We start from the raw sequence: 16,624 nt of genomic DNA on the forward strand, positions 1-16,624 counted from the left end.
TCCCAAATCTATTACAGTAAAATGAGTAAATTCTGTTGAACAATTTATTATCAACCCTGAAAAAAAAGTCTATACTTAAAAATAATACCTTTCATTGTTCTCTACAGTATCTCCCAAAGATAACTGATGGTTAAATAACAATCAGTGAACTGCCAGCCATAATTCTGAATATTATAGATGAAAGCAGTATAATAAAAGCAGATCTATATATTTTGACATGAAGCAACAACCAGGACATATCATTAAGCAAACAATCACATGGTGTAATATACACACTCTTATGTTAAATACACAAGAGCACATGGTTCTGAAATACATATGTGTACACGAATTCAACAAAATTATGTACAAAGAAATATGATAAATTTGTCCCCTTTTCATCACTCTAATGAAGTACTTGAGACTGGGTACTAAATAAAGACATTTAACTACCTTATAATTTGTCAGTGCTACAACAAATGTATGAAGAAGTAAGAAAAAACACTGAGAAACAATAGCTGAATTCCAAGAGAAAGAAATGAATCCTTTACCCTTCCAAAATCTACCCATAATTAAGTAGATCCTATAAAATATATTATGTATATATAATATATTATATATTAAATATATATGAATGCAGTATTTTTAATTGAAATATTTTATTTATATTTCCTGGTTTTCTGTCCATAACTCCTTTATCCCATCCCCCCTTCTTCTATGAGGGTGTCCCCCCACCCATCCTCCTACCCATTCCCTCCCCCTCCTCCCATATTCCCCTACACTGGGGGTTCTAGCCTTGGCAGGATCAAGGGCTTCTCCTCTCATTGGTGCCCAGAAAGGCCATCCTCTGCTACATATATGCAGCTGAAGCCATGAGTCCATAGGTACTCTTTGAATGGTGGTTTAGTCCCTTGGAGCTCTGGTTGGTTGGCATTGTTGTTCTTGTGGGGCTGTAAACCCCTTCAGGTCCTTCAGTACTTTCTCCAACTCCTCCAATGGCAACCTCGTTCTCAGTTCAATGGTTTTCTGCTAGCATCTGCCTCTGTATTTGTTGTGCTCTGGCAGAGCCTCTCAGGAGACAGCTATATCAGGCTCCTGAAAGAGGCAGTTTTAATAAAATAAAAAATTATATATACCTTATAACAATTGTTTGAAGTCAAGAGTTTTATCTTGCCTCGCATTTGTCAGCTTTATAATGTTGAACTCTGGAGATAGAGAGATGGCTCACTTCTTAAAAACACTTGCTGCTCTTGCAGAAGATCTGGGTTCACATCCCAGGACATTTAAACAGGACACATGGTGATTCACAACTGCCTGTAATTCTAGTTCCAGGAAACACACACAAACAATTTAAAAATAAAAATAAGATAAAAGATCTTTGATTCCAAACATACCTGATACTTCATCGTTCCTTGTTATCTGTAAACTGTGAATTGAGTTATAAAAAATTAAATGAATGATACTTATTTAAAGATTAAAGCCATGGATGGTAGAAAGTAATTTGTCTTTAATATTATTTTATGAGTTCAATTAAACAAATGTTAAGTACTCACAATTTTTTTAAGTGTTTCAGCAGCCATGAGTGAGACAGAGATGACTATGAGTCAGTCTTTGCCATTGATCAAGTCCACTCAGTGTATAAGAAGTAGGCACTTGTGTCCATTAAGTAAATACAGTAGGGTAAACATCACGATAAGCAGATCAGCAGATGTTGTGAGCACACAAGGAAGCAAACTGAATCAAGTCTTGGGAAGAGAAGTATGGATGAAGAGTGGACGCATTTGATATGGAAATTTACAATAACAACCTGTCCTCCAGTCTATCTTTTCAAAAACAGAAGCCTTTACTTCTTGCCAAATCTAAAAGTGACACATCAGAGTTATGATTCCGCAACTCATTCTGATTACAACTCACACGTGGCAACAAAGAGTTACCATTATAAGACATGACAAAGTTGTTCCACAAGACAAGTTGAGAAATAACTACAAATCTCAAAAGGAGTTGAGTTTATTCCTCAGAGTGCCAACTTTTCCTCACATAGTTTCCACATTTGGTGAATATTTTATGGTAAGCTTCCAACAATTTCACAACAAATATCGAAATCCCTGGCCAAGAACTTGAGACAATATGAAGTAAAAATAAACATGAGTTAGCACTGCATCTCGGTTTTTAAATGAAGATATGGCAATAACTTGTATAAGTAGGAACATAGTAAGAAATTAGAACATTACACTCCAATCATGGGTTCATATCTTACAATAGTAAATTGAATATTTAAAGAGAAAGACATGAACATTTAAAAATAAAGAGACATAAAATATGATGTATTTTTGTTCTTTTTCCATTTTATTTACTTCGATTGTTATTCCCTTCCTGATTCCAGGCCTACATCCCCTTACCCTCCCCTTTCTATGCGCGAGTGTTCCCCACCCTCCCCCATTACTCACCTCCCTCAACAACCACGTTCACTGTGGATTCACTCTTTACAGGACCAAGGCCTTCTCCCTCCACTGGTGCTCTTACTAGGCTATTCATTGCTACCTATGAGGTTGGAGCCCAGGGTCAGTCCATGTATATAGTCTTTGGATAGCGGCTTAGTTCCCGGAAGCTCTGGTTGGTTGGCATTGTTGTTCATATGGGGTCTCGAACCCCTTCAAGCTCTTCCTGTTCTTTCTCTGATTCCTTCAACGGGGGTCGAGTCTCAATTTAGTGGTTTGCTGCTGGCATTTGCCCATGTATTTGCTGTATTCTGACTGTGTCTCTCAGGAGAGATCTACATCCAGTTCCTGTTGGCCTGCACTTCTTTGCTTCATCCATCTTATCTAATTGGGTGGCTGCATATGTATAGGCCACATATGGGGCAGGCTCTGAATGGGTGTTCCTTCTGCCTCTGTTCTAAACTTTGCCTCCCTATACCCTCTCTCTCTTTTCTTTGTTGGGTCTTTTTTGTGTGGCTCTAGGTATATAATTGTGGCTTCATAGAAGGAATTCGGGTAGTGCCCATCTGTTTCAATTCTTTGTGAATAGTTTGATAATATTAAGGAGGTCTCCTAAGAAGGTCTGATAGAATTCTGCACTAAACCTGTCTGGACCTGGGCTCTTTTTGGTTGGGAGACCTTTAATGACTGCTTCTATTTCCTTTGGAGTTATGGGGTTGTTTAACTGGTTTATCTGTTCCTGATTTAACTTCGGTACCTGGTATCTGTCTAGGAAATTGTCCATTTCCTGCAGATTTTCAAGTTTTGTTGAATATAGGCTTTTATTGTAAGATTTGATGATTTTTTGAATTTCCTCTGAACCTGTAGTTATGTCTCCCTTTTCATTTCTGATTTTGTTAATTTGGACACACTCTCTGTGTCCTCTCGTTAGTCTGGCTAAGGGTTTATCTATCTTGTTGATTTTCCCAAAGAACCAACTTTTGGTTCTGTTGATTCTTTGTTTGATCCTTTTTGTTTCTAGTTGGTTGATTTCAGCCTGCCTGATTATTCCTGCCTTTTCCCTTATATGTATTTGCTTCTTTTTTTTGTTCTAGAGCTTTTTAGGGTGCTGTCAAGCTGCTAACATATGCTCTCTCTCCTGTTTCTTTCTGCAGGCACCTCAGAGCCATGAGTTTTCCTCTTAGCACAGCTTTCATTGTGTCCCATAAGTTTGGGTATGTTGTACCTTCATTTTCATTAAATTCTAAGAAGTCTTTAATTTCTTTCTTTATTTCTTCCTTGACCAGGTTATCATTGAGTAGAGCATTGTTCAACTTCCACGTATATGTGGGCATTCTTCCTTTATTGTTATTGAAGACCAGCTTTAGCCCATGGTGTTCTGGTAGACACATGGGATTATTTCTATCTTTCTATATCCGTTCAGGCCTGTTTTATGACCAATTATATGTTGAATTTTGGAGAAAGTACCATGAGGTGGTGAGAAGAATGTATATCCTTTTGTTTTAGGATAGAATGTTCTATAAATATCTGTTAAGTCCATTTGGTTCATGACTTCTCTTAGTCTGTCTATGTCTCTGTTTAATTTTTGTTTCCATGATCTGTCCATTGATGAGAGTGGAGTGTTGAAATCTCCTACTATTATTGTGTGAGGTGCAGTGTGTGCTTTGAGCTTTAGTAAGGTTTCTTTTATGTATGTAGGTGCCCTTGTATTTGGAGCACACATATTTAAGATTGAGAGTTCATCTTGGTGGATTTTTCCTTTGATGAATATGAAATGTCCTTCCTTATCTTTTTTGATGACTTTTAGTTGAAAATAGATTTTATTCGATATAGAATGGCTACTCCAGCTTGTTCCTTCAGACCATTTGCTTGGAAAGTTGTTTTCCAGCCTTTCATGCTGATGTACTGTTTAAAAGACTAGCATGTATGATTGAAATAGGTTTTTAAAATGAGGGGTCTGGTGCTGGCTCATTGTAGGTCATCTTGACCCAAGCTATAGTCATTTTGCAAGAGGGAACATCAGTTGAGAAAATGCTCCCACAAGATTTGCCTGTGGGCATGCCTGTGGTACATTTTCTTGGTTGATGATGGCTGTGGGAGGGCCTAACACCCTGGGGCTATTACCACACTTGGACTGGTATCCCTGGATGGTATAAGAAATCAGTCTGATCAAGCTATGAGAAGCAAGCCAGTGAGCAGCACTCTGTGACCTCTGCATCATCTCCTGCCTCCCAGTTCCTACCTTGACTTTATTGTATGACAAACCACACTGCAGTTTGAAATAAACCCTTTTCTCCCAGACACTTTTGGTCATTGCGGTTTTTTTTTTCACCCTTCAAGGTTTATTTGGTGTTTTCCTTAGCCCGACACTTGAGTGGTTGATTCTGTCATCCATGTGTAACTTTTACATTTCACACAATCTTGCAATGTACACTGCAGACACATATAATACAGAAAATATCCTTATGCACAAGATATGCATGATGGATTTACACACTGGAGCCAGATTAAAACTAACTGGGAACTCATGGCCTTGGCATGTTTGGTGAGGATGGGCAGTGCAGCAATACAGCAGGCTCACAGGTTAATCAAAGCCTGCACACAGTTGGCAGTGTCTTGGAGACAGTGGAACTCTTACACTAACCAGGTTACCACTACACAAGTACCACTTAGCAGTAGGGTAGAGCTGTGGGAACTGAGATTTCCCCCAGACCACCTCAACACAACTGGACTAACCACAGCTCAGATGAGAAGTGTATGTTCTCCATAGAAACCCTGCTGCAGTCTGGAGAGTAAAGTGCTAGGACACTGGGAAGACTTTAGAACTGCAGCTCCTTCTGGATTCCCCAGAGGGTATCTGCACTCTTCTTCAGGCCAGTCTCCTCCTCAGGAGTCAGTGTCACCTTCACAACATCTGAGACTCCATTTTGTCCCAAGATATATGGGACACTGAGGAAGACATTATCATTGATTCCATAGAGACCTTTAATCATGGTGGAAATGGGATGCACCCACCTAAGGTTCTTCATTATGCTCTCAGCCACGTCTGCCATGGAGAGGCCAATGGCCCAGGATGTGAACCCTTCAGCTTGATCACCTCGTATGCACTGTCAACCACCTGCTTGTGAACATCCTTCCACTGCTCATTGTCTGCATCTGTGCCCAGTTCTAGGTTCAGAGAGAGACACTGGCAACGCTCACACCACTCCACAGGCACACCGAGCACCTATGCCTCCCATGACCCACCTGTGACAGCTCAGTGGGTGAACTCCCAGCCTTTCTCCCATCAGATAACAGAACCGAGCTGAATCCAAATTGCAACCACTTCCAATAACTCTGCTTTTGGGGAAGTCACTGATCTTCCAAGCCATGTAGTTCAAGATATCCCCTGGATTTGAGACTATGAGCAGCTTGCACTGTGGACTGTACTACAATGTTTGAATGATGAATTTGAAGATGTTCAATGTTTCACTGACCAAATTGGAACCACAGTTTCTCCCTCTTGCTTACAGGCCCTTTAGGCAGGATAATGATCCACTTGAGTTTGTAGTCACATCAGTTGCTGGGACACTTTGGTGCCTTTGAAAAGGCTGCAAGGTGCTGAGATCCATCATCTCCTTTAGCTTGTCTTCCATGACATCAACAAGGGCAAGCTCATGGGCCAAGTCCTTCATTAAGATATTGATGGCGTAGAGCGCTTGCCTAGCAAACGCAAGGCCCTGGGTTCGATCCCCAGCTCTGAAAAAAAAGAAAAAAAAAAGATATTGATGGCACAAGCCATGCCAACAGCACCAACCCCAACAACTGTAATCTTGTTCTGGGGGACCTGTTCTTCCTTAAGAAGATTCACAATCAGCTGGTCCTTGAGGGCTGTCATCTTGGACTTTGAATCTTTTGGGACCGCTTAGTGCACGATGGGGCGACGATGGGCGAGCAGCAGCAGTAAGCGTGGCGGGCTCGGGCGACAGTGGCTCCAGAAAGACCGGTCAGTGGTGTTTTTATCAGTATCTAAACTTAAAGACAGACACTTCATCAAATAACCAGTTAATACATACTCCAATACAAATAAAAAGTAAAGAAATTTCCTGCTGATAAGGGTTCATATTCACTAAGAAAACCAAAATCCTCCCAAAAAATATGGAATGTTATCAAGTCTTTGTTTATATAAAATGAACTTAAAATATCCTGAAGAAGTGGCAATTTAGATTCTTAGCAAGGATTACATATTCTTTATGAAAATCTGGGAATAGCTTTTTATTACATAGAAGATAAATCTATTTGTCTTACTATTCCAATGGTAATCTGGTGGTCTGGCTGGAAAGACTTAAGTAGTATGCCTTTGCATTCAGTTTCCCATTTTTGATACTTTTCTACACAAATTCTAACCATGAGTATCCACATTAGTCACAGGTCTTTCATGAAACCCTTAGCTATCATCAGCAAATGCACTCTCCCTCTACCAAATATTCTCACCACTTATCAAGATGCTTGCCATAAATGAAGAACATTACAAATAAATAGCAGGAAAGAAACACATAAAACCTTTACATATTTAGGAAATTTTTCAGCTGCTAGGCTTGACTTATCTTAATTGAATGGCTGTGTGTATCTAAGAGAACCAAGTGTTGATCATCATAAAAGGATAACAAATTTCAAAAACTAGAGCAGGCATAATCCACACAGCACTTCCTGAGAGAAAGGCTTATGCCTAGTTGTCACTTGCATCTTTGGAGGATAAGACATTCTCCCATGAAAAGTATGCAAAAGTTTCCATGCAATAAAATTTGTATATTTTTGTCCCACTGGTACCAGCCTTCCTAGCCTCTGAAAGCACCGTTTGAGGGAGAAGCCCACACTTTAAATATTACACTCTACATTTATTATAGCATAGTTTCCATACTATAAAGAAATATCTTTTATATATAGTCCATGACTTCAACAAATAACTGAATTTGTAACCATAATCACAGTTGATATATGCAATATATGACTTAACCCCTTATGCAGATTTGTCAAACAAGAGAACATAAAGACATGCTGGTAGAAATTATTTTTTTAAATAATATCATTGGTTAACTTAAGTAGAATTAATTTATACTTATTGATAAACCATGAAAATACTAGATACTATTCTCTCAGGTCTATATCATATCTAGATAATGCATGTGATCAGATTTATAAAAAAGTGTATCAAATGAGATACAATGCTTAAAGTATAGTTTATAGGTCTCAACTACAGTTTGCTGCAAGTGCTATATGAAAGTAGTATCCAGCAGAAGAGAAGTTGATTTGGTGTCATTTTCAAGACAGGTGCTACCAAAGGCATGATTTTAAAACCAGTGCCCACATGGGGACACTTTGGTACTATAATTGAAAACAGTTAGAGACTTTTTATTATCTAAGAGAAAACAATTAGAACTTTATTATCATTTTTTATATTTAATTTTTTGAGTCTAATAGAAATTAGGGGTTTGCTTTGTTTATCTTTTTCCATTTTCTAGTAATTTATTTTATGATGTATAGAAAAATTTTTTGCTCTTGAAATATTTGGTTAGGATAAACCTGTATGTTTGAACAGATTAAGGAGCGCCTTTTTGCATTCCTATACCACCTATGCATTCACTAATATTGGCCACTCTGTGATGTCTTAATTACACGCATTAAATCAAGGGCCTGTGAGCTTTTTATATATAAATGTCAGATTCTAAATATTTAGGAAAACTTTTGGCCTGTTAACAACTACATTGCTTTTGCCATATTAAGATGAAAGTTTCAGATAATATGTAAATAAGGAAATTGATTTTATTTCAATAAAATGATTTGCCATCACTAAAAGGTAGGATTTGCTCAATGGTCCATAGTTACTCTTGCATGATTATTATTTAGTTTTTTTCAATTACATTGAAATTCTTCAAGAACAAACTAAGGGACTTACTCGTTGTTATTGTTATTATTCATTCCAAGGAAGGACTACAAATTTCAACAGACATTTTGAAATAAATGAAAAAATGAATAGCTATTAAACTGGAATAATAGATGAATGAATACTACAGATAGTGGAGACAATCAAGTAAAGACATTAATAGAAGGATTGTAGTCTATTTGGCTACTATAACAAAATACTTTAACCTGAATGACCTATATAAAATAGAAGTTTATTTCTTAATACATAACATGACCAACGAACCCAATTTACACTATACCAGTACTCTACCATTTTCTCAGCACAAATTTTATATGCTGTACTTATATATTTAAACCTCCTATATAGAGCCATATGTATTTTCTGTTCAGTTAAACTAAGATAGATAGATAGATAGATAGATAGATAGATAGATAGATAGATAGATAGATGCATACGTACGTACGTACATACATACATACATACATACATACATACATACATACATACATAGTCTGATAACAGACTCCTTTTTAGTTCATAAGCTGGTGCCTTCAGTTTATGTCTTCACATGAGAGAGGGGGTAAGTTTATGCCTCTCTTTAGATTATTTTTGTTGTTTATAAATAGTGAATTTTGTAGCTTAAAATGACCTTGAGCTTACTGTGTAGCCAAGGATAAGCTCGAACTCCTGATCCTGCCATTCTGCCCAGTTTATGTAATGCTGGGTATTGCACCCAGGGATTTACACATGCTAGGCAAGCACTCTGCCAGCTAAGCACAAGCCCTCTCTTGCCTTTTTTATAAGAACTCTAATCTTATTCAAGAGGGTTCTGTTCTTTTGACCAACTCACCTCCCCAAAGCCCTGTACCATCCCACTGCTTATTTCTTGGGCTTTGAATAAATTGTTGATGGAGGGAGACAAATGCAAATATTTATAACACAGCAAACAAAGTGACAATAAATCAACCAAAAGTAAAAAGACTGGGAATACGTTCAACACAGCAACTGACTAAATATCGCCCTATCATTATGAATACATTTATGGTCAATACTTTCTTACTTCCACCGAATTTTGAAAAGTGGAAATATGTTGACATTCTCCAAGAAAAGAGTTAGATGCTACAAAGACAAAATTTCTGATTTAGACTGGGTTATAAAGGAATTTATTCAATAAAGATTCTCCCCAAAATAATGTTAATACAAGTTGTTTTGCACTCTTTAGCTAAGGTTTTATTTTATTTGTTTGCTAATGTATATGTATTTATATATGCACATGCATGTTTAAGGTACCTCGGATATCAGAAAAAGTCTGTCAGTCCCCTAGAACTGACTTATAGGCAGTGTAAGATACTCAACATGGGTCCTCTGGGTAAGAGCAATAGTAGGCTTTTAAATTGAATCATTTCTACAACTGTGGTCTGACTTCTTAGAAAAGAGAAATTGAGGTGGCTGTCCAAGAGATATCTAATCTAATTTCCCAATATTGCTTTTATTTTCAAGCATATGAATTCAACAAGCGACTTTTTTTCACCCAGAGATAGGCTCCTTTCCTCTATTAAAGAAATTTGGAAAAAATAAACACAATATTTTGCTTAAATAATTGCTACTTCATATTTTATGGCCATGAAAATTGCATTGTCTAAAATAAAGATTTTAAGAACAGTATTCACTGTGGTAGGCGACTAAAATTTCATCCAAATTTGATGACTTTAGCCTTAGGTCATATACATATCCATTAATACTTAAACAGTTAGAGGAAGGTGAATAGGTTATAAATATTGTAGAAGTGGCATAAGAAGAATGTTAAATAAGTGAATTGTCAGTCTTCATTACAGCAACAAACTTGTCATGTAAAGCCACATTCATTCAATTAGTCAAGAGTACCAACTATATGCCAAGAATTGTCAGTGATATGAAGCAAATAGAATTTCTGCCTTCCAATTGCTTATATACCAGAGTGTAATACATAGTTAGTGAAATAGCACAACAAGTTAGTGAATAGGCTATATTCACACTTTGTGAAACTTATCAAATGTACCTTACCAAACGTACAAAAAATAGTGTTACTTTATTTGCACATTTTATTGGTGCTATATTTCTCTAGAGGTGAGGAATAATTGCCTTTACCAAAGACAAAAAATATCATATCTTAAGGATAATAGAATGTTAACTAACTTAATGTGATAGTCTTATAATCGTGTAATCCCCCTCCCCAAAGTGGGTTCTAAAGAGATGGTTCAGCAGTTATGAGTTCTTTCAGAAGATCAAGGTTCACTTCCTGCCACCCACATGGTGGCTGACAACTATCTTTAACTCCAGTTTCAATGGATCCAGCACCTTCTACTGGACTCCTTGGAGTAACTGGCAAGCATAACACAGACACACATACATAAAATAATAATAATAGAAATGTTTTTGAAAAAATGAAAGTTTCAGGCCTAAGAAATTCACTCAACTTATTGTGATACACACTCAACGATAATCATTTCTCGAGGATTTAAAAACCATTTTAGATTCATGAATGCCATGCAGGTCATAGCAAAATCATTGGCAGTTGAATATTTACAGATGTAAAGTGAGTCACGTTGTGAAAGAACTCAGCTTTCTTAATTAAATCAATTGCATATTGATTCATATATTGAAGATGAAATGTTAAGTGTATGATAAGGTCATCCTTTTTGTGCGCTTAATGGCTTTATTAGCCATAAAAATCACCATTAAGCAGAACCTTTTAAAGGCCAACCTAATATGACAATTTTGATGTTTTGAAACCATATGTTACATTGTTCTCAGCTTACACAGGTAGTACTTCATTCAGCTGCCTATAAAGTGGTGAAGCTAATACAGCATACATTTGCACAAATGGGATCTTAACTTGTGTCAACTAAGGTTTTCTGTCTAAACTAAGGTCTGTGAACACGAGGCATGAGAAACCAAGTACAATAATGCCCATCTTACACAGACAGAGGTTTTTATTTTTCTCTTTGTTTCTATGTTCCTGGAGTATATTACTGGATGCTCATAATGATTAGGCTAAACATATACTTGAAGTAGAAGAAACATTATTCGTAAGCAAGGGCTGGCATGGTAGATTAGAGGAACCACTTGCAGTTCAGATAGACTGAGACAAATTTGCCCCAGAATAGTAAAATTTGAAGCTGATTAGAGCCACTTGATGAAAGGCCTCCTGGTATCATCCACTGAGGCAATTTAGATAGAGGGATGCTATAATCAAAAGTTCATATTTGGATTGTAGAAGTCCAATTAGGAATGGGGAGGGAAGAGTGAGCTGAAAGGATGGAGATATATATGTGTATATATATATGTATATATATATGTATATATATGTGTATATATATATATATCTCCTTTCACACAATATGTAATGATCAACTAAAGTAAAATGATAGCTATTAAGAATGGAATTAAAAGAATAATAGATGTTGATGTATTTGATGATATAGAACTGGATACATAAATTAGCACAAGACAAAAAAATTAAGACAGCATTAAATAGGAAAGAAGGAAAGAGGAGAAAGGATGACAAAAGAGAGGGAGGGACAGAAGTCAAAGAAAGAGAGAAAGCAAAGAAGCAAAACAGCAACCAAAAGGAAAACATCAAAGAATGTGTAAGTTAACTTGGGTGTTAGATATTTGAGAGACTGAGAGAAGAAATTGTTTGTAGTTGAAAGTTTGATGCCAGTGATGACTTCTTGAATGAGGCTGGGTGTATGGTGGTAGAGATATGAGCAGTCGGCTGGGCATGGCACTGTGCAGCTCAAGATAAAAGGTATGGTCAGGATAGATTTGAGGGTTATCTGCATAGAAGTAATAGCTTTCAGGAATGAGTAAAGGGACTAAAAACCTGAACATGTTTTCAAAGGAAAATTGAAATTCCAGATAAGGATAAAGTTTCTAGAGCATTTAGTAATTTTGACACGTGTTACAATGTCACAAAGAAAGTTACTACCTTAGGCCTCCCTTTCTAAAAGGCTTCAATTAATTATATTTTAAATAATATTCTCTTACACAGATTCATATGATCCTTCTCATATGTACTATTTAAGTTCAATAGGTCAAATAGCATCTCTTTTATAAGAAATCCATGGTATTCCAAGCACCTGGGTCATGTAGTGAAATGCTGAATCCCAGCCAAACATAAAGACTTTGCCCTACTTTAATTTATGCCCCAGCATGACATGCATTTTCTAGGTGTAAGGGCCAGGGCACTAATTGTTCAAGTGTTTGCCAGTGGCCAGACTGCCAACGAGAATAAGGAAAACTGTTAACAATTCAGGACTGCTGACTCCATATTTTGCAGAATATTTTATTATGAACTTTCCAGGATTCCATTTATTTTTCAAAGCAAATCAAAGGATGCTTGCAATATTGGATTTCAGTATACAAATATAGTTATGTAGTTACTGAAATATATTGTTCATATGTATATGACAAAAGGAATAATTTTTAAACATTGTATAGATAATTATTTTCATTTCTCATCAAGATATCTTAATGTAAGCTTAAAATCAGTTTCCATATGAAAGCCTCTGGTTTTGTCTCTCTTATTTGAATAAAAATATGCTCATTAGAAAAATATGACAAAGCTCCTAGCATTATGGCCTTCAATTTTCTCTTAACATGACATACGATACTTTAAAAACAGCCTCAAAGTTTTCATGAGAACATATAAGGGAAACAAAGTACCAAAGCTAAACTATATGACTAAAAATATGAGGTATGATTTCTCATACTGTATAAAACATATTTATAAGAACTAAAGTGTAAAATCATGGCATGCAAAGTCACATTAAAGAAGCAGAATAGCTCTCTGGCAAGAAAAAGTAACAGATCATATTAGCATATCTCACAATGAATAAGTCCTTGAGTAAGATGGTTTAGTTGGGCAGGAATGTTTATAAAAGGAAGAATGGCAAAGGCCTCAGTAAGACACCCTAGTCCTGTCCAGGGAACAGAGTGTCAATACCATAGGGAGTGTTATTCTCATCAAAAATACTCATCCAGAAACAGACACATTCATCTTTCAGGGCCATTAGTCGTTCCACAGTAATTCCATCATACTTCCACACTGCTTACTTTTGAGCTACCATTCTGTTTGGTAGGGATTCTAATGAAGAAGAAGTATTTTATTATATTACATTATATTATATTATATTATATTATATTATATTATATTATATTATATTATATTATATTTATTCACTTTACATCTTGATCACTGCACCCACTCATGGTCACCCCTTCCCACAATTCTCCTCCTCCTTCTCCCCTCTTCTCTGAGAAGGTAGGAGGTGACATGCCCTGGGACATCAAATGTTTAAGCCTAGGTACATTCTTTCACATTCAAAAAGGCAGCTCAGCTAGGAAAACATATCTCATGTACTGCAACTGCTTTGAGATAGCCCCAGCTCCAATTGTTCAGGACCCAAATGAAGACTGATCTGCACATCTGTAATATATGTTCAGGGGGCCTAGGTCCAGCCGGTGTACGCTCTTTGGTTGGTGGTTCAGTATCTCAGAGCCTCCAAGGATCCAGGTTAGTTGATTCTGTTGATCTTCCTGTAGAGTTAAGAGGAAACATCTTAATCATAGCCACATGGATATTCTATCCATGGCAAAATTTGCCCTTTAATTCTAAATCAAAATAATTGAAATCATTTTTACAAAGTGACTCTCCAGAGGTGTGTAGATCAGTATTCTAAGGCAACCCTGTTAAATCCCCAAAACTGATCTTGGAAAATAGCTTTTATTTATGCAAGAAGAAGAGATGTGCAAGGTCAATGTGTAATCAATATATGTTCTTCCCAAAAAATCTTAACTCATTGTTATTACAATTTGCCTTACTGAATAAAGATGTATTTCTATGATTATTATAGCCAGTACTAACCTAGACCTAGAAAAACAAATACCACACATTCTCTCTTATTTGAAGATACTAGCTTCAAATCTTGAGATTTGCATCTATAATCTGAAAAAACCAAGATACCATAAATGTAGAAAGAGATCATGTGGGAGGGAATAGATGGGACTCTAGAGAGAGTAGGACATAACTACTATGGAGTGGAGAGGAAGAAAATGGGATAACTTGGGAGGGAGAAGAGAGAGTAATACAGATGAGGAAGGAGAAAGGATTGATCAATAACACTAAGTATGTTTGAAAAAGCCATAAGGGAATATATCAGTATATTCCATGTTATACCTGTCATAATGGCTAAGGTCAAAAACACAAGTAACAGCTCATGGTAGCAAGAATGTGGATGAAGAAGATCACTCATCCATTGCCATTGGGAGTGCAAACTTGTACGGCAACTTTGGGACTCATTAGGGCAGTTTCTCAAAAATCTGGGAGTCAATCTACCTCAAGACTCAGCTATATCCACTCTAGGACATATAGCCAACAGATGCCTACTGAAAGGACACTTGCTCAACTATGTTTGTAGCAGCTTTATTTGTAACAACCAGAAATGAGAAACAACCTAGATATCCCTCAACCAAAGAAAGAATAAGGAAAACATAGTATATTTACATAATGAAATATTACTTAGCTGTTAAAATTCGCAGGCAAATAAATGGAACTAGAAAAAAATTGTCCTGAATGAGCTAACCCAGAAAAACAAACACATGTATTCATTTAAACATGGATAGTAGCTTTAAAAAAAGCAAATGATAATTGTACTATAATGTATAGACCTGTAGAGACTAAGTAACAAGAAAAGGTCAAAGTGTAGGGTATGGATCTCATTTGAGAAGAGAAATACAATAGATTTCACACCTGAACTAGGGGTGCTTACGGATGGGAACAGAAGGGATCAAGTGGGACAAGTGGAGAGAGAGAGAATACTGGGAGAGATGACTGGAATTTTGGGGGATTTGGGGGAGGGGGATTCTGTAGAATCTATATAAGCAACCCTAACTGGCAAAGACTCTTAGTAATAGGGGCTAAGGCTGTACCGACCATCTTCAATAACCAGGCAAGGCTTCCAGTGGAAGGTTTGGGACAGCAACCCAGCCAAAAACTCTTCAACCTACAATTTGCCCTTTCTGCAAGATGTGCTTGGGTAAAGGTGATGCAGAACTTGTGGGCATGGTCAACCAATGACTGGTCCAACTTGAGACCCATGCTAAGAGAGGGAGCCCATGCCTCACAACGTATGGCAGTCAAGAAACCAGAGGCAGAGAATACATAGGCAAATAAATAGGCGAATGCCAGCAGTGAACCATGGAACTGAGAACGGGACCCCCGTTGAAGGATTCAGAGAAAGGACTGAAAGAGCTGAAGGGGCTTGAGACCCCATATGAACAACAATGCCAACCAACCAGAGCTGCCAGGGACTAAGCCACTACCTAAAGACTATACATGGACAACCCGTGGACTCTGGACCCCAGGGTAGCAATGAATATCCTAGAAGATCACCAGGAATGGGAAGCCCTGGTCCCAAGATTGAACCCCAGTGAACGCGGATTGTTAGGTGGACGGAGGTAATGGGAGGATGGGGAGGGGAACACCCATATTGAAGGGGAAGGGGAGGGGTTAGGGGGATGTTGACCTGGAAACCGGGAAAAGGAATAACAATTGAAATGTAAATAAGAAATACCCAATTTAAGAAAGATGGAGGGGAAAAAAAAAGAAAAAAAGAAATCAGAAGCAGTATATCCCAGAGACCTACAAGAGAACCAAACATAACTTTCAGAAAAGCATCAATGAAATTGCTTCAAATGATATTCTGCTATACTGGTAGATTGGAGCCTAGCATAACTTTCATCAGTAAGGCTTCATCCAGCACCTGATAGGAGCAGATGCAGAGACCCATAGCCAAACTTTAGATGGAACTAGAGGAATCTTTCAGAAGAAGGGGAAGAAGTATTGTAGAAGCCATAAGAGTCAAGAATACTACAAGAACATGGCCTACAAAATAACAAACCTGGACCCATAGTGGCTCACAGAGACTGAACTGACAACCAGGGAACCTATATGGGAATGACCTAGGTCCTCTACATATGCTATTACTGTGTAGATTGGTGTTCCTGTGGGGCCCCTAACAGTGGGAGACAGTGCTGTATCTGACTCAGAGACTGGCCTACTTTTGGGGACTATTTTCATATCTTCTGGGTTATGTCACTGGATTGTTTCAACCAGCTAATACAAGGTGATGTGTATAGCCTTATTGCAACTTGAAATGCCATGTTTGGTTGATATTCCTTAGAGACCTGTCCTTTTCTGAAGGGAAATAGGGGAAAAGTGGATCCAGGGAAGTGGGAACATGAGCAGGGGGGATAGGGA

The 16,624-nt window shown here is 37.4% G+C and overlaps 1 pseudogene; it reads right to left on the minus strand.

Annotated features, from left to right (window-relative positions):
- Positions 1–5,148: 5,148 nt before the first annotated feature.
- LOC116888662 lies at positions 5,149–6,320 on the minus strand (annotated as a pseudogene).
- Positions 6,321–16,624: the final 10,304 nt, after the last annotated feature.

Source organism: Rattus rattus, chromosome X (genome assembly GCF_011064425.1).
Source record: "Rattus rattus isolate New Zealand chromosome X, Rrattus_CSIRO_v1, whole genome shotgun sequence".
NCBI lineage: Eukaryota > Metazoa > Chordata > Mammalia > Rodentia > Muridae > Rattus > Rattus rattus.